The sequence below is a fragment of the Salmo trutta genome, unplaced genomic scaffold, assembly GCF_901001165.1.
Source record: "Salmo trutta unplaced genomic scaffold, fSalTru1.1, whole genome shotgun sequence".
Classification (NCBI taxonomy): domain Eukaryota; kingdom Metazoa; phylum Chordata; class Actinopteri; order Salmoniformes; family Salmonidae; genus Salmo; species Salmo trutta.
Window position 1 is genome coordinate 16,470,028 of NW_021822911.1, and position 20,513 is coordinate 16,490,540.

The window sequence follows — 20,513 nt, forward strand, 5'->3', positions numbered from 1 at the left end:
ACCGTCCTTAGATAGCTTCGTTAACTAACTAACTAACTAACTAACTAACGTTAGCTAGGTCATTACCACAAAAGTGAGAACTGCTCTAGATTGGAAACTCACATTAATGAGTGTAAAGCCATGTTGGCTTAATGGAAACGATATACAATATATGGGAAAGAATATAGTTGAGGAAATAATCCAAACCTAGTTGTGCCTAGTTAGGACATAACGTTAACTAGCTAGCTAACGGTACTGTACTGTAGCTCATACAACGCCGACGGTCAAACCCGGCTTTCTAATATTTACGTTCATTAACTATAGTAACGTTATGGAAGATATTCACAGAAAACCATCATTGTCTTCATTATTCATTATTAGTATGTTATATTATTATAATAAATGATTTCGAGACATATTCAGAGCCAAACATCAACCCAACTTAACCTTTTTAACTGTTGTCGCATCCAAACTTGTCACCAGCGTTTTCAGTTGTAATTGCGAAGTTCCCGGAAGAAGTCCAGCAACAACGGAGGTTCCTCGATGAACCCACCTTCTAACAAGTTCTTTGAAGAACCTTTTGGGGCTGTTTTTCATTGACCAAGAACCCTACGGTTCTTAGGGGATCTGAGAACAACTCCTGTTGAACCCTTCATTTTTAGAGTGTAGTCGGCTCTATTTACTCTCAGATTCAAACATGATGATTAGCATCAACGATCAAGTCAGCTGCTGCTGCTCCAATACAGTATGAGGTGAGACGGTGAACTGATGTTGAACTGGGCAGTCAGCTGCTGCTGCTCCAATACAGTATGAGGTGAGAAGGTGAACTGATGTTGAACTGGGCAGTCAGCTGCTGCTGCTCCAATACAGTATGAGGTGAGACGGTGAACTGATGTTGAACCGGGCAGTCAGCTGCTGCTGCTCCAATACAGTATGAGGTGAGACGGTGAACTGATGTTGAACTGGGCAGTCAGCTGCTGCTGCTCCAATACAGTATGAGGTGAGACGGTGAACTGATGTTGAACTGGGCAGTCAGCTGCTGCTGCTCCAATACAGTATGAGGTGAGACGTTGAATCATAATGATTAAGTTAATTAAAATTAATTATTGAAACTGTTAAAAAAGAGTATATGACATATTCAATATTTTACTCTATTGTTATCATATAGAAACATCATGGAATATTGTACATCATATTAAATATATTACTGTATTGTTATCATATAGAAACATCATGGAATATTGTACATCATATTAAATATATTACTCTATTGTTATCATATAGAAACATCATGGAATATTGTACATCATATTAGCATCAACATACATTATTGTTTCATTCAATTTCACAAAATAAGGATATTTAATATTTTCAAGTTCAGAAGTCTGAACCCATCACCTGCTATGTAAAAGAGACAGAAGAATGCACAATGCACAATGGTCAATGCTATCTGGGATCCTTGGGACATCCCTACCCTAAACCCTAACCTTAACCATTTTAAATGTTAACTTTAATGGGCTAGGGACGTCCCAAGGATGTATCTCTACCTGAAAATACATGATCTAAGTGATTGATAGTTGGTCTTCAGCAGTCATAAAGCCTTATTTACTTTAATTAACTACTAAAATAGTGATTTTGTCAGACAGCATAGACAGCAGCTCTACACTTTATTGACTGACTGATCCATTCATCCTTCCATCCCTCCTCAGCCTTCCTCTCCTCTGAAGACCCAGTGAGGGTGGAGCTCAGTCAGAGAGCTGTTGAGGGACTGGTTAGGAAGAACACTTCTACAGCCAGAGAGGTGAGAGGTCACACATGGTTTAGATGGTAAATATTTATGTTCCCTTAGCGGTTCATCACGTCAGCAAAGGGGAATATGTTCCATAATCCATGTTTATTTACATCAGTGCAAATTGTCCACTGATATTGGTGTAATTTCTCAACCCTTTTGGCTGTATGAAAGTTAATTTCCCCTCAGGCACACACATTTGTTCTTTGATATTATGAAGGTCATTTGTGTAAAATGTACTTTTCCCCAGTCATTCACCCCATCTCTTTACATTGCTTATGCATGTTTGGTGGCCTGGCTGCATCCAGACGATGTCAAAGGCCCATCCTGGTAGATCTGAACCTAATGCAGCTTGGAGTGATCGGATGACATTAGTCACATTTAAGTGCCAGGTGTAACTGAGGCCATAGATGCTCCATATTCCATTACTTTGAGAGTGTTTACCACTCCACCACGCCTTCAGCAGGCTGGAAAAGTGGGATTGATACTGTTTTTCATACTAAGAGGGACCAAGAGTCTGTTGATTGGTCAGTCATTGGGTTCATTTGTTTTATTATATGTTCAAATAAAATCAAGCTTGATTCATACAGCACATTTCATACATGGATGCAACAAAATGGCTTCACAGGAAAAGACTTTAAAAAACATTGAAAATAAACAGAAATATTTTGTACACAACAAACATAAGAGGATAAAAAACAGAAGACTAAACTGAAAGACTAATGAGCACCCTAAGGAAATGCCATTGATTCAAATGTTAATTGGATGCAATATCCAACCCAAAATGTAAGTTAGGGACACTGAAAGTTGACAAGAAACAACAACTGGGACCTAAAAGACACCCACCCTGAGACCCACTAAATCTGCCCAAGAAGAGGAAAACAAAAGAAAAACCCACACCAAACTTAAAGACAGGAAGTAAACAAAAAAGGTGGAGCAACTAAAGGTGTTGACTCTCCACATCTATCAAGACAACTGGAGCACTGGGCCAGACACTCTTAAATAGAACCTGGACCAGCTCAGGTGAAACACCTTCCCACTAACGAGATGGACAAGCCAGCACAGGTGTAACACATACTGACTAACGAGGTGACACCAATCAGTGCACCCAAGACACATTTCAGTTGAATGCATTCAGTTGTACAATCAATCAATCAAATGTATTTATAAAGCCCTTTTTACATCAGCTGATATCTCAAAGTGCTGTACAGAAACCCAGCCTAAAACCCCAAACAGCAAGCAATGCAGGCGTAGAAGCACGGTGGCTAGGAAAAACTCCCTAGAAAGGCCAAAACCAAGGAAGAAACCAGGCTATGAGGGGTGGCCAGTCCTCTTCTGGCTGTGCCGGGTGGAGATTATAACAACATGGCCAAGATGTTCAAATGTTCATAGATGACCAGCAGGGTCAAATAATAATAATCACAGTGGTTGTCGAGGGTGCAACAGGTCAGCACCTCAGGAGTAAATGTCAGTTGGCTTTTCATAGCCGATCATTCAGAGTATCTCTACAACTTCCATTTCACATAATCATCTACAAAGCTTCACCTTCTACAATATAAACATGGTGTCTACTGGCTACACGTATTTCTAAATAATAATATACAATCATACTTTTTTATCCTTTCTATAGAATCCTAAAACTCACTAGCTTCTAGAACTCTCGTCCCCTTGGAACGAGCCCAAACAAAACTCATCTCCAATACATTTATTGTATATATACAATACAGTGTGTTCTCTGGTGTAATGTCAGCTGGCAAGATTGACCAAAACTCTTCCCACATTGATCACAGCTATAAGTTTACTCCGCTGTGTGTGTTCTCTGGTGCACTGTCAGATTGCCAGATTGACAAAAATTCTTCCCACATTGATCACAGCTATAAGGTTTCTCTCCTGTGTGTGTTCTCTGGTGTAATGTCAGATGGCAAGATTGGCCAAAACTCTTCCCACATTGATCACAGCTATAAGGTTTCTCTCCTGTGTGTATTCTCTGGTGTTGAGTCAGATGGCAAGATTGACCAAAACTCTTCCCACATTGATCACAGCTATAAGTTTCTCTCCTGTGTGTGTTCTCTGGTGTAGATTCAGAGAGCCAGATGTAGTAAAACTCTTCCCACATTGATCACAGCTGTAAGGTTTCTCTCCTGTGTGTGTTCTCTGATGAATTTTAATGCCTGATGAGGTGAATCTCTTCCCACAATCAGAGCAGCAGTGAGTTCTCTTCCCTGTGGGTCTTTGCAGGTGTTTAATGAGGTGTTCTGATCTGGAGAGACTCTTCTCTGCCTCTTCAGCAGCATGAGGTTGTTGAGGCTCCCCAGAGGATCCACGATAGTCCCGTCTCTCTCCTGTGTGAACAACAAAGTCAGACAGATGATTAACCTGTTGGGGATAGGGGGCAGTATTTGCACGGCCGGATAAAAAAACGTACCCGATTTAATCTGGTTACTACTCCTGCCCAGTAACTAGAATAAGCATATAATTATTGGCTTTGGATAGAAAACACCCTAAAGTTTCTAAAACTGTTTGAATGGTGTCTGTGAGAAAAACCTGAGAAGATTTCATGCAGGAAGTGGCCTGTCTGACAAGGTGTTGTTGTTCTTGCCTGTTTATTGAAGAGTCAGGATCTTAGCTGTAACGTGACACTTCCTACGGCTCCCATAGGCTCTCAGAGCCCGGGAAAAAGCTGAACGATGTCGAGGCAGCCCCAGGCTGAAACACATTATCGCCTTTGCCAAGTGGCCGATCAGAGGACAAAGGAATTAGGCGCGTGCCCGAGTCGACCCAGTGATATATTTTCTTTCGGCTGTTTACCTAATTGCAGATTCCCGGTCGGAATATTATCGCTTTTTTACGAGAAAAATGGCATAAAAATTGATTTTAAACAGCGGTTGACATGCTTCGAAGTACGGTAATGAAATATTTAGAAATCTTTTGTCACGAAATGCGCCGTGCGCATGACCCTTATTTACCATTCAGATATAATTCCTGAACGCACGAACAAAACGCCGCTGTTGGAACATAACTATGGATTATTTGGGACCAAACCAACATTTGTTATTGAAGTAGAAGTCCTGGGAGTGCATTCTGACGAAGAACATCAAAGGTAATCAAACTTTTCTAATAGTAAATCGGAGTTTGGTGAAGGCTAAACTTGCTGGGTGTCTAAATAGCTAGCCCTGTGATGCCAGGCTATCTACTGAGAATATTGTAAAATGTGCTTTCACCGAAAAGCTATTTTAAAATCGGACATATCGAGTGCATAGAGGAGTTCTGTATCTATAATTCTTAAAATAATTGTTATGTTTTTTGTGAACGTTTATCGTGAGTAATTTAGTAAATTCACCGGAGGTTTGCGGGGGGTATGCTAGTTCTGAACGTCACATGCCAACGTAAAAAAGCTGTTTTTTGATATAAATATGAACTTGATTGAACAAAACATGCATGTATTGTATAACATAATGTCCTAGGTGTGTCATCTGATGAAGATCATCAAAGGTTAGTGCTGCATTTAGCTGTCTTCTGGGTTTTTGTGACATTATATGCTAGCTTGAAAAATGGGTGTCTGATTATTTCTGGCTGGGTACTCTGCTGACATAATCTAATGTTTTGCTTTCGTTGTAAAGCCTTTTTGAAATCGGACAGTGTGGTTAGATTAACGAGAGTCTTGTCTTTAAAATGCTGTAAAATAGTCATATGTTTGAGAAATTGAAGTAATAGCATTTCTAAGGTATTTGAAAATCGCGCCACAAGATTCAACTGGCTGTTACGTAAGTGGGACGAATTCGTCCCGCCGGTCCTAGAGAGGTTAATGACAGTATCCATTTGGGTGTTGTCAATAAAGTTAAGATTTAATTTTTTATTTCACCTTTATTTAACCAGGTGGCCAGTCGAGAACAAGTTCTCATTTACAAATGCGACCTGGCCAAGATAAAGCAAAGCAGTGCGACAAAAACAACAGAGTTACACGTGGGATAAACAAACGTACAGTCAATAACAATAGAAAAATCTATATACAGTGTGTGCAAATGGAGTAAGGAGGATAAGGCAATAAATAAGCCATAGTAGCAAAGTAATTACAATTTAACAAATTAACACTGAAGTGATGGATGTGCAGATGATGATGATGTGCAAGCAGAAATACTGGTGTGCAAAAGAGCAAAAAAAGTAAATAAAAACATGGGGATGAGGTAGGTAATTGGATGGGCTATTTACAGATGGGCTGTGAACAGCTGCAGCGATCGGTAAGCTGCTCAGATAGCTGATGCTTAAAGTTAGTGAGGGAGATATAAGTCTCCAAAGTCAGCAATTTTTGCAATTCGTTCCAGTCATTGGCAGCAGAGAACTGGAAGGAAAGGTGGCCAAAGAGGTGTTGGCTTTGGGGATGACCAGTGAGATATACCTCCTGGAGTGCGTGCTATGAGTGGGTGTTGCTATGGTGACCAGTGAGCTGAGTTAAGGCAGAGCTTTACCTAGCAAAGACTTATAGATGACCTGGAGCCAGTGGGTTTGGCGACGAATATGTATGTAGCGAGGGCCAGCCGACAAGAGCATACAGGTTGCAGTGGTGGGTGGTATATGGGGCATTAGTGACAAAACGGATGGCACTGTGATAGACTGCATCCAGTTTGCTGAGTATAGTGTTGGAGGCTATTCTGTAAATGACTTCGCCAACGTTAAGGATCGGTAGGAAAGTCAGTTTTACGAGGGTATGTTTGGCAGCGTGAGTGAAAGAGGCTTTGTTGCGAAATAGGAAGCCGGTTCTAGATTTAATTTTGGATTGGAGATGCTTAATATTTTAATATTAGTCTGGAAGGAGAGTTTATAGTCTAACCAGACACCTAGGTATTTATAGCTGTCCACATATTCTAAGTCAGAACCGTCCAGAGCAGTGATGCTAGTCGGGCGGGTGTAGGCAGCGATCGGTTGTTGATTGTTCGGTCGTTCTTTTCGGCTGATGAGTCTGCCAATAAGAATACGGTGATTGACAGAGTCGAAAGCCTTGGCCAGGTCGATGAAGACGGCTGCACAGTACTGTCTTTTATCGATGGTGGTTATGATATCGTTTAGTACAGCTCGGAAACCGGATTGCACAGCGGAGAAGATACGGTGGGATTCGAAATGGTCAGTGATCTGTTTGTTAACTTGGCTTTTGAAGACTTTAGAAAGGCAGGGCATGATGGATACAGGTCTGTAACAGTTTGGGTCTAGAGTGTCACCCCCGTTGAAGAGGGGGATGACCGCGGCAGCTTTCCAATCTTTAGGAATCTCAGACGATACGAAAGAGAGGTTGAACAGACTAGTAATAGGGGTTGCCACAATGGCGGCAGATCATTTTAGAAAGAGAGTGTCCAGATTGTCTAGCCCAGCTGATTTGTACGGGTCCAGGTTTTGCAGCTCTTTCAGGACATCAGCTATCTGGATTTGGGTGAAGGAGAAGCTGGGGAGGCTTGGGCAAGTAGCTGCGGAGCTGTTGGCCGGGGTTGGGGTAGCCAGGAGGAAAGCATGGCCAGCCGTAGAGAAACGCTTATTGAAATTCTCGATTATGTTGGAGTTATCGGTGGCGAAAGTGTTTCCTAGCCTCAGTGCAGTGGGCAGCTGGGATGAGGTGCTCTTATTCTCCATGGACTTTAGTGTCCCAGAACTTTTTGGAGTTAGAGCTACAGGATGCAAATTTCTGTTTGAAAAAGCTAGCCTTTGCTTTCCTAACTGACTGTGTGTATTGGTTCCTGACTTCTCTGAAAAGTTGCATATCTCAGGGACGATTCGATGCTAGTGCAGTACGCCACAGGATGTTTTTGTGCTGGTGGAGGGCAGTCAGGTCTGGAGTGAACCAAGGGCTATATCTGTTCTTAGTTCTACATTTTTTGTAAGGGGCATGATTATTTAAATACAAGTAAAACTAAATGCATGCTCTTCAACCGATCGCTGCCTGCACCTGCCCGCCCGTCCAGCATCACTACTCTGGACGGTTCTGACTTAGAATATGTGGACAACTGTCTGGTTAGACTGTCAAACATCTCCAATCCAAAGTTAAATCAAGAATTGGCTTCCTATTTCGCAACAAAGCATCTTTCACTCATGCTGCCAAACATACCCTCATAAAACTGACCATCCTACCGATCCTCGACTTTGGCGATGTCATTTACAAAATAGCCTAGAATACCCTACTCAATAAATTGGATGCACTCTATCACAGTGCCATCCGTTTTGTCACCAAAGCCCCATATACTACCCACCACTGCGACCTGTACGCTCTCGTTGGCTGGCCCTTGCTTCATACTCGTCGCCAAACCCACTGGCTCCAGGTCATCTACAAGACCCTGCTAGGTAAAGTTGCCCCTTATCTCAGCTCGCTGGTCACCATAGCAGCACCCATCTGTAGCACGCGCTCCAGCAGGTATATCTCTGGTCACCCCCAAAGCCAATTCCCCCTTCGGCCGCCTCTCCTTCCAGTTCTCTGCTGCCAATGACTGGAACGAACTACAAAAATCTCTGAAACTGGAAACACTTCTCCCTCACTAGCTTTAAGCACCAGCTGTCAGAGCAGCTCACAGATCACTGCACCTGTACATAGCCCATCTATAATGTAGCCCAAACAACTACCTCTTCCCCTACTGTATTTATTTATTTTTCTCCTTTGCACCCCATTATTTATATTTCTACTTTGCACTTTCTTCCACTGCAAATCTACCATTCCAGTGTTTTACTTGCTATATTGTATTTACTTCTCCACCACTGCCTTTTTGGTCCTCCCTTATCTCACCTCATTTGCTCACATTGTATATAGACTTATTTTTCTACTGTATTATTGACTGTATGTTTGTTTTACTCCATGTGTAACTCTGTGTTGTTGTATGTTGTCGAACTGCTTTGCTTTATCTTGGCCAGGTCGCAATTGTAAATGAGAACTTGTTCTCAACTTGCCTACCTGGTTAAATAAAGGTGAAATAAATTTTAATTTAAAAAAAAAAAGATCAATGTCCCTGTTTTATAGAAAGTACTCACTGTATTTACTGGTGTTAATCAGATCAATGTCCTTGTTTTATAAGATAATACTCACTGTATTTACTGGTGTTAATCAGATCAATGTCCCTGTTTTATAAGATAGTACTCACTGTATTTACTGGTGTTAATCAGATCAATGTCCCTGTTTTATAAGATAGTCCTCACTGTATTTACTGGTGTTAATCAGATCAATGTCCCTGTTTTATAAGATAGTACTCACTGTATTTACTGGTGTTAATCAGATCAATGTCCCTGTTTTATAAGATAGTACTCACTGTATTTACTGGTGTTAATCAGATCAATGTCCCTGTTTTATAAGATAGTACTCACTCTATTTACTGGTGTTAATCAGATCAATGTCCCTGTTTTATTAGATAGTACTCACTGTATTTACTGGTGTTAATCAGATCAATGTCCCTGTTTTATTTGATAGTCCTCACTGTATTTACTGGTGTTAATCAGATCAATGTCCCTGTTTTATTAGATAGTACTCACTGTATTTACTGGTGTTAATCAGATCAATGTCCCTGTTTTATAGTAAGTACTCACTGTATTTACTGGTGTTAATCAGATCAATGTCCCTGTTTTATTAGATAGTACTCACTGTATTTACTGGTGTTAAACAGATCAATGTCCCTGCTTTATAAGATAGTACTCACTGTATTTACTGGTGTTAATCAGATCTCCAGTCTTCTCTTCTTCGTCCTCCTCTAATGTGACAGTAATCTCCCCCTCTTCATCCTTCATTCCAAACACGTCTAAATCTTCTTTCACTTCATCCTCCACTCCAAAAACTGCATCTTCCTCCTCTTCTTTCACAGTAACATCCTCCTCCTCTTTCACTCTGAAGGCGTCTTTCTCTTCTTTCTCTGTAACGTCTTTCTCTTCTTCTTTCACAGTAACATCCTCCTCCTCTTTCACTCTGAACGCTTCCTCTTCTTTCTCTGTAACGTCTTTCTCTTCATCTTTCACTGTAACAGCCTCACCCTCTACTTCTTGTTTTACTGTGACATCCTCCTCTTCCTTCTCCTCTTTCACGACAACGTTCAGCCACACTCCCTCTTTCTCCGTCCAGCAGGCCTCCTCTTTAGCAGGAGGAGAGTAGCTTAGTGAACTCATGGTCGGGGATAATAGCTAGTTAGCATTAGCGACTAGACTAGTGCTAACTTAACCAGCCAGCTAGTTGACCTACAATGTAAATATGAAATTAAATGGGGTAGCTAGTTGTTTCCACATAAGTATGTTTAAATCATAGTAGAAAATAAACCACGAAATTGTCTAAAGAGCTTGAATGTTCCGACTTTGTTGGCTAGCGAGCTACCGAGGTGGCTGCAGTTGTTGAAGAAGCGTTCCGTCCACTAGATTATACGTCACACTAGAAACATCGCCTGAAAGACACATATCGCCATCTGCTGTCTGGAGGGAGGAAACGGCGTTGAGGAGGGAAAACTATTTTTCTTCTTCATTGAATTATAATATTATAAAGCAGTTTAGGGAAACGTTTTTTTCTCTTCATTAAATATGAATATTATATCAACACGTACAAAGAGCAAAAAGTGTTTGATTAGTTCAGATTTTTTTAATGATAATTTAAAACAAACTCTACATCTACTCCACATCTGTATTTCTGATTCAGTCAAATAACTAGATATCAAAATAAGCACCTAGTTATTGATACCCTTGATAAAGATGAGCAAAAATTACTGTATAAAATAAATAAATAAACTTTACCCACTACCAGGATATTTTAGCCCAAAACCTGGTTACCTCTCTGCTCGGAGGCTGAAACTTGGCCATAAGTGGATCTTACAGCAAGACACATCAACATCCACGAAGAAATGGTTAATTGGGCACAAAATCAGCATTTTCAATGGCCATCTCAGTCTTCAGACTTGAACTCCATTGAAAACCTGTGGTTTGAATTGACCAGGGCAGTCCACAAGCGCAGACTAAATAAATCAAGGACATGGGGAGATTCTGTATGGAGGAATGGTCTAAGATCCCACCCAATGTGTTCTCCAATCTCATTAAACATTTCAGTGTCATTATCCTCCAAAGGGGAGGGTGCTGGAGTATTGAAAACATGGGTAGCAATAATTCAGACCCCTACCTTTTGAGAATTACATGTTACACTAAATCTCTTTCTCTGAGCAATTGTATTAGTATAAAATAATATAATTTCCTTTTTTTGTGTTGGTGTAACAATACATCATGTAGATGTATATAATGAACAGACTAGGTCTATACTGCTCCTACATGGTGTAACAATACATCATGTAGATGTATATAATGAACAGACTAGGTCTATACTGCTCCTACATGGTGTAACAATACATCATGTAGATGTATATAATGAACAGACTAGGTCTATACTGCTCCTACATGGTGTAACAATACATCACGTAGATGTATATAATGAACAGACTAGGTCTATACTGCTCCTACATGGTGTAACAATACATCATGTAGATGTATATAATGAACAGACTAGGTCTATACTGCTCCTACATGGTGTAACAATACATCATGTAGATGTATATAATGAACAGACTAGGTCTATACTGCTCCTACATGGTGTAACAATACATCATGTAGATGTATATAATGAACAGACTAGGTCTATACTGCTCCTACATGGTCTAACAATACATCATGTAGATGTATATAATGAACAGACTAGGTCTATACTGCTCCTACATGGTGTAACAATACATCATGTAGATGTATATAATGAACAGACTAGGTCTATACTGCTCCTACATGGTGTAACAATACATCATGTAGATGTATATAATGAACAGACTAGGTCTATACTGCTCCTACATGGTGTAACAATACATCATGTGGGGCTTTAAGGCGATGCTATTGTGACGTGTATATGTAGTGGACGGAACGCTTCTTTCAACAGCAGCAACAGGGAATTTGTAGATCAGTCAGTCGGCAGTCGCCTGCAATGTCGAACAAGCCCAATACCAAACCAATCAGGTGGTTGTTTGATGAAATGAAGCTTCAGACGCCATTGATGACATGCTGCTGATAAAGTGATACAGGCATCGGTACACTGCTTTGAAGTTTACTGCTTAGCGATTTGGACGCAGGCCTCGTAGCTCCGGTATCAAACACAACATCCCTACTGACAACAAGGCAGCAGAGTCTACCGTGCTAATGCGTTCCCACTAGATATCACGACCACACAGTATATGAAAGCATGAGGTGTGGCTGACGTTGACAAGCTGGAGCTAGATACCGAGCTGGCATACAAACTCTGCAGCACAGAGTAGATCCTCCATATGACGTTGAGAAATACTGCATTGTAGGTAGTTTAGAAGATATCCGGTAATAAGTTAAGAAATATGTAACAACGCAAAAACATAACTGTTTGTACTTATAGGCAACCATATCGTGACTACAACTAAGTTACTAAGTCTTTAACCACACTGTGTTGTTACACTGGTGAGTAAAAACGAACGCTTCCTACACTTTAACTTTTTGTCAGAAAATAAAATAAACATTTTACTCAACTGCGTTACCCACTCCAGTCAACAGATGGCGGTCTGGGAATTTAATGCAATGCTGTTGGTGTGACGTGTAATGTAGTGGACGGAACTCTTCTTTCAACAGCAACAACAGTTAGTCAGACACCACGGTAGCTTGCTAGACAAAATAGCCGAACCAATAAAGCTCTTTAGACGCGATAGTGTATATTAGCCTCTGTGTTTTAAACCCACTTCTGTCGTCTAGTTAGTTATCAGATTTAATTTCATATTTACGGTGTTGTTGTTATTAGTCAGCTAGCGGGCTGGTTAAGTTAGCATTAGCCTAGCTAGCTAACATCCCGACCATGCGGTTACTGAGCTACTCTCCTCCTGTTAAAGAAGAGAACATCACAGTAAAACAAGAAGTAGAGGGTGAGGCCGTTACTGTGAAAGAAGAAAAATACGTGTTCAGAGTGAAAGAAGAGGAGGATGTTACAGTAAAAGAAGAGGAGGATGCAGTTTATGGAGTGAAAGAGGAGGAGAGGGAGATGGCTGTTACATCCATAGAGGAGGTGGAAGAAGAGGAGGAAACTGGATATCTGGTCCCGGTTTCCCAAACGCATCTTAAGGCGTCCAATGGTTCTAATGGTGAACTCCGCCATAAGATGGTTTTGAGAAACCGTTCCCTGATTAACACTAGTAAGTACTGTCTTAAAAACAGAGGCACAAACGTTGCAGTTGTTGAACTGATGTGTGGTGTTAAAGGGGAAATCTGCAATAGCTACATCCATATTGTGACTTTTAAATTATTTATTTATAGCCATTGATTCTTGAAGAATATAACACATGCCTCATGAGCTTAGTTCAGCTGTTGTACCCCATCAGAACCCCAAATAAGCTTTTTTTCTACTCCAATGTTTAGAAATGTAAACCAACACTGTATAGCCTCAACATGGTTAACACTATGTTGATATCATGGACGGTCAGTCCTTGCATCCATAGGTCTGTCTATGAATTTGAGAGTAGTTACATTTCTCCAGACCCATCATCATCTTATTACCAAGACAGTGATGGAATTACAGCTTTGTTATTGTATGAACTGCAGATTGATTGTTGTGTGGCTTGTTTAAAGGGGCAACCTAGTTTTAAACAGAAACAAAATGGCTGCCTAGAGACTTGGTTTGGTAAACAGTTGAGGGATGGGGGCTGGAGAAATGTAACCACTCTCACATTCATAGAGGAAGCTATTGTATCAACCTTAATCCAAAACCTAGCGACCTCGTCAAGAAGTTCAGACATCTTGGTGTAACAGGTGTTGGCTTGACAGTTGCTGGACCCAGGTTTGAGTCCAGCTCAGGGCTACCGCCTGAATTGACTACACTATAAATACAAGGACTGGCAGCCCATGAGGTCAAAATTATAGTTTTAACCTGATTTCAAGGCTATATAGTATATTCTATAATTGGCAGTTAAGATTTGCTGTGGGGGTCAAATTGTTGTCAAATTGGAAGTTTACATACACTTATGTTGGTGTCATTAAAACTCGTTTTTCAACCACTCCACACATTTCTTGTTAACTAACTGTAATTTTGGCAAGTCGGTTAGGACATCTACTTTGTGCAGGACAAAAGTAATTTTTTCAACAGTTGTTTACAGACAGATTATTTCACTTATAATTCACTGAATCACAATTCCAGTGGGTTTGAAGTTTACATACACTAAGTTGACTGTGCCTTTGAACATCTTGGAGAATTCCAGAGAATTATGCCATGGCTTTAGAAGCTTCTGATAGGCTAATTGACATCATTTGAGTCAATTGGAGGTGTACCTGTGGATGTGTTTCAAGGCATACCTTCAAACTCGGTGCCTCTTTGCTTGACATCATGGGAATATCAAAATAAATCAGCCAAGACCTCAGTCTGGGTCATCCTTGGGAGCAATTTCCAAACGCCTGAAGGTACCACGTTCATCTGTACAAACAATAGTACGCAAGTATAAACACCATGGGACCACGCAGCTGTCATACCGCTCAGGATAGAGACGCGTTCTGTCTCCTAGAGATTAACGTACTTTGGTGCGAAAAGAGCAAATCAATCCCAGAACAACAGCAAAGGACCTTGTGAAGATGCTGGAGGAAACAGGTACAAAAGTATCTATATCCAAAGTAAAACGAGTCCTATATCTGAAAGGCCGCTCACCAAGGAAGAAGCCACTGCTCCAAAACTGCCATAAAAAAAGCCAGACTACGGTTTGCTTTTTTTATGGGGACAAAGATCGTATATTTTGAAAAAACGTCATCTGGTCTGATTATACAAAAATAGAACTGTTTGGCCATAATGACCATCGTTATGTTTGGAGGGAAAAGGGGGAGGCTTGCAAGCCGAAGAACACCATCCCAACTGTGAAGCACAGGGGTGGCAGCATCATATTGTGGGGGTGCTTTGCTGCAATAGGGACTAGTGCAGTTCACAAAATAGATGGCATCATGAGGAAGGAAAAGTATGTCGATATATTGAAGCAATATCTCAAGACATCCGTCAGGAAGTTAAAGCTTGGTTGCAAGTGAGTCTTCCATATGGACAATGACCCCAAGCATACTTCCAAAGTTGTGGCAAAATGGCTTAAGGACAACAAAGTCAAGGTATTGGAGTGGCCATCACAAAGCCCTGACCTCAATCCTATAGAACATTTGTGGGCAGATCTGAAAAAGCGTGTACGAGCAAGGAGACCTACAAACCTGACTCAGTTACACCAACTCTGTCAGGAGGAATGGGACAAAATTCACCCAACTTATTGTGGGATGCTTGTGGGAGGCTACCCAAAATGTTTGACCCAAGTTAAACAATTTAAAGGCAATGCTACCAAATGCTAATTGAGTGTATGTAAACTTCTGACCCACTGGGAATGTGATGAAAGAAATAAAAGCTAAAATAAATCATTCTCTCTACTATTATTCTGACATTTCACATTCTTAAAATAAAGTGGTGATCCTACTTGACCTAAGACAGGGAAGAATTTCCACTCTGATTAAATGTTAGGAATTGTGAGAAACTGAGTTTAAATGTATTTGGCTAATGTGTATGTAAACTTCCGACTTCAACTGTATACCTAGATTCAATTACATTAGGGGTGAAACATACCTAGATTCAATAACATTTATATGATTCAATAACATTAATGAATTGGTTTGAAACCTTTGTTTTAGAACCTTCTCAAAGTTGGTGCCTTGACGGTTTCTCACTCGTACCCTGACTTTTTAAAAGGGATTTTGGGACAATTAGCTTAGTTTATAACGTGTATTTTAGGAACTGCGTGTCACAGCATGACAATGTGAACATGATTGGTCGACAGTCTCTTGGATGGGCATTAAACATTTGAATAAAGCTGTAATTTAACAAAATGTGGAAAAGGGGAAGGGGTCTGAACTTTCTGAATGCTCTATGTTTTATTACATTTTTCAAATGTAACCTTTATTTAACTAGACAAGTCAGTTAAGAACAAATTATTTTTTACAATGACGGACAACGCTTGGCCAATTGTGCGTCTCCCTATGGGACTCCCAATCACGGCCGGTTGGGATACAGCTAGGATTCGAACCAGGGTCTGTAGTGACGCCTCAAGCACTGAAATGCAGTGCCTTAGACCGCTGCACCATACGGGAGCCCCAAAATCATTTTCTAGTGCTGTCCCCAACTAAAATAAATCTTGGCCAACCAAGAGTCTAATTTTGTTTCTACCAATCGATTGGTTGAAAATTTCTAATGTGTATTTTTCCATATATAAACACCACCCACGTGTATTAATAAAATAAAAATTATTCTCGACCAGGTTGAAATACTATCAGACATCCCCAAATGGGCACATTTATAGGCCTACATTTGTGTACAGGCCAGGTAGATTAATCCTACTTCTATATGTGTAATCAGGTGCCCGTCCTTACTCAACATTGACAGGAGTTTCAAACAAAAGACAATTAATAAATTGACAACTGACTCATCTTGCGGGGTCAGGTCTGGGTGGTCTGCCAGGGGCCGTTTCATTTAGTATCTGTTTGGGTCGGCATGGGGAATGATTGTATTTCCCCATAGCATGTTGTACTGAAGTTGACTGACTGAAAGGGAGTGTAACTTTGATTATAATTACACTTCCCTGAAGGAGGGAAACGAGGTACAACACCTGTTTGGCACCACCCCTTCCTGGGTCGGTGAAGAGCGGTATTAAATTTAAGGAATAAATCCGAGCCTCACGGTCATCACCTGTGGAAGGCGGAGCTTCCAGAGAGGCACGGATTTAATAGTATGTTGTACCTAGTTTCCCTCCTTCAGGGAACAGTAGTTATACTCATAAATCATTTCAGAGTTTGCTAAATCCAATGGTTCTAACCGAGAGTCACCTTAACTTTATTGACACCCAAATGGATACTGTCATTAATGCGGTTCTTAAATAATTACACATAATACTTAATACTGAAGCTGTTTAGTTACAGTCACATGTTCAACTATCATCAGCTGATCCAGGAAATCATTTTCTGAATGACAGTCACATGACAAACATCACGACATGCAACAACAACAAAAGTGATTCTTCATTCATTACTCTGGTAAAGAAAGTTATGCTGTGCTCCATGTTGGATCCAACATCCCTAACAAATTGATGTTTATAAAGTGTTATTGTCTGCTTGATTTACTGTAGGGTCTCGTTAGTCTGTTTGGAAACGGAGATACTTAGCTCATAATGTGTAGAGAACTGTTCCTTGATGGATAGGCTATTGCACAACACACAGAGCTATTTTCCTTTATTCAGGACATTTAGAATGACAACACATTACAGAGTAGCCTAGTGGGATTATTCACAAAATTATCAGGTTATGAAATGTCATGACAAAGACATTTTAGTTTCCTTGTTTCACCTGAAATATTAAATATATAGTCCTAGGTCTATGTTGTTGTTAGGTGAAGTTATGGGTCCTACAGTAGGTCTATGTTGTTGTTATGGGTCCTACAGTAGGTCTGTGTTATTGTTAGGTGAAGTTATGGGTCCTACAGTAGGTCTATGTTATTGTTAGGTGAAGTTATGGGTCCTACAGTAGGTCTATGTTGTTGTTAGGTGAAGTTATGGGTCCTACAGTAGGTCTATGTTATTGTTAGGTGAAGTTATGGGTCCTACAGTAGGTCTGTTGTTGTTAGGTGAAGTTATGGGTCCTACAGTAGGTCTATGTTATTGTTAGGTGAAGTTATGGGTCCTACAGTAGGTCTATGTTGTTGTTAGGTGAAGTTATGGGTCCTACAGTAGGTCTATGCTATTGTTAGGTGAAGTTATGGGTCCTACAGTAGGTCTATGTTATTGTTAGGTGAGATTATAGACCATTTTGGCATGCACTTAGTGGACAAAACCTCATTGTCAGGCTGATGGAAACCTAGCCAATGATCATTTTACTGGTTGAAGTCGTTTTTAAATATAAAGTAGTACATTTTCGACAATAACACAAACATTATATTAAATCAGGACATTCAAACGAGCCTTACAATTATAATCCAAAGTAGTGTCAATAGATAATAATAATCATAATCAACCTGGAAATGGAGGCTTTATTTGCTGTCAGCCTATGAGAACTCCCCTGAGTTTTCCCCACGGTGGTGAATTAGTGAATAGACACAGAACTTAATGTGAGTTTCCTTGAGTAGCATCCTGATCTAGTGCTGTAATATTCAGAATACATTGTGAAAACTAATCTTTGCTCACCATTTTTTAAATATCTATATTTTTTCACCCCTTTTTTCTCCCCAATTGGTACTTACAGTCTTGTCTCATCGCTGCAACTCCCATACGGACTCTGGAGAGGCGAAGGTCGAGAGCCATGCGTAATCCGAAACACAACCCAACCTAGCCACGCTGCTTCTTGACACAATGCCCATCCAACCCGGAAGCCAGCAGCACCAATGTGTCGGAGGAAACACCGTACACCTGGCAACCGTATCAGCGTGCACTGCGCCCAGCCCGCCACAGGAGACGCTAATTCGCGATGAGACAAGAATATTCCTGCCGGCCAAACCCTCCCCTAACCTGGACGACGGTGGGCCAATTGTGCGTCGCCCCATGGGCCTCCCGATCGCGGCCGGCTGCAACAAAGCTTGGACTCGAACCCAGATCTCTAATGGCACAGCTTAGGCCACTTGCTCACCATTTTTGCTCCAGGCAGATATACTACATCCATAACTAGCGGTTTCTGCATTAGCAGGGAGGAGTTTCTGCAATCAAATTGTATGCGCATCGCCCTTGTCGCAATTTTAGCAAACACAAAAAGGTGCCTATATTTGAGAACAAAAGTCGCCTGGCACACTGCTTAGGAGTTCAACACCTTTTACTTATTTCTAGTTACTACTAATGTGAAAACAAGACTAAATATGACTATTGTTGCTGACTTGACTGTCTTAAGACAATTGTCACTTTATTTAACATTCATTACAGACTTCAATTGTTGTACAGTATCATGGCTACGCTGTTGGCATCACCTTTTTCAGTGGATTTCTGCTCTTGTGAGCCTTTAACTATCTGTCTGACTTGTTCACACAGGAGAGAGACGTGACTATCATGGATCCTCTGGGGAGCCTCAACATCATGATGCTAATGAGTCAGAGAAGAGTCTGTCCAGATTCTATCACCTCAAGAAACACCAGCAGAGACCCACAGGGAAGAAATCTATCTGCTGCTCTGACTGTGGAAAACATTGCAAATCTTCATCAGAACTTAAAATACACCAGCGAACACACACAGGAGAGAAATCTCACCACTGTTTTGATTGTGGGAAGAGTTACTCAAGTTTAAAAGCACTAAAGTTACACCTGAGAATTCACACTGGAGAGAAACTGTACAGCTGTACTCAATGTGGGAAGAGTTTTACTCAGTCAAGCAACCTGTTATCACACCAGAGAACACACACAGGAGAGAAACCTTATAGCTGTGATCAATGTGGGAAGAGTTTTACTCAGTCAAGCAACCTGTTATCACACCAGAGAACACACACAGGAGAGAAACCTTATAGCTGTGATCAATGTGGGAAGGCTTATATTTCATCTTGCCATCTGAGTAGACACCAGCTAGTACACACAGGAGAGAAACCTTATAGCTGTAATCAATGTGGGAAGAGTTTTACTCGGCCAGACAGCCTGATAATACACCAGAGAACACACACAGGAGAGAAACCTTATAGCTGTGATCAATGTGGGAAGACTTATATTTCATCTTCCCATCTGACTAAACACCAGCGAGTACACACAGGAGAGAAACCTTATAGCTGTAATCAATGTGGGAAGAGTTTTACTACATCTGGCTCTCTGACTCTACACCAGAGAACACACACAGGAGAGAAACCTTATAGCTGTAACCAATGTGGGAATAGTTTTTCTACATCTCACTATACACCAGAGAACACACACAGGAGAGAAACCTTATAGCTGTAACCAATGTGGGAATAGTTTTTCTACGTCTAGCTATCTCACTATACACCAGAGAACACACACAGGAGAGAAACCATATAGCTGTACTCAATGTGGGAAGAGTTTTTCTACGTCTAGCTATCTCACTATACACCAGAGAACACACACAGGAGAGAAACAATATAGCTGTAGTCAATGTGGGACAAGATTTTCTTGGCTAACCAGCCTAGTATCACATCAGAGAACACACACAGGAGAGAAATCTCCTAGCTGTGATCAATGTGGGTGATGTTGGTGACGCACTTGAATCAAAATGCAACACTTCAAAATGTAGCTAGCTGCTTTCTACAAATTGTCCTCTAACCAGGGATGTACACATTATTCCCAGATTCCGTGTGCTTTTTGAGCTGTTCGTTTTAACAGGACGTGCAACTTCATCTCCCTCCTGTCACACAAATGATTTTAACATGATATCGATGAGTTATGACAAATAAGTGTTGTGTTCCTTTGTTTAGCGACCCCTACATTTAAATGCATCACTCCAAAATGTAGCTGACTGTCTTCTGCAGGTTGTCCTCTAATCAGTGAGGTAAAATATATCTCCCATTTCCATGTGTTTTTGTTTAGTTGTTAGTTTCAACATCACGTACAACCTGATTTCCCCCCTAATCGATATCAGTGATTTATTGCTACTTGTCAAAACAACAGCATTTTTGGTGCTTGTGCAGTTTATAAGGTGCTTGTTTAAATAATACAAGTAATATGATTATTGTGGCAGATGTTTGTGTATATAGCACATTTTATGTTTAGGTTTTCAATATATCCCAAACT

The 20,513-nt window shown here is 40.7% G+C and overlaps 1 pseudogene; it reads left to right on the forward strand.

Annotated features, from left to right (window-relative positions):
• The first annotated feature begins 6,941 nt into the window (after positions 1–6,941).
• LOC115186518 (zinc finger protein 180-like) lies at positions 6,942–19,971 on the forward strand (annotated as a pseudogene).
• Positions 19,972–20,513: the final 542 nt, after the last annotated feature.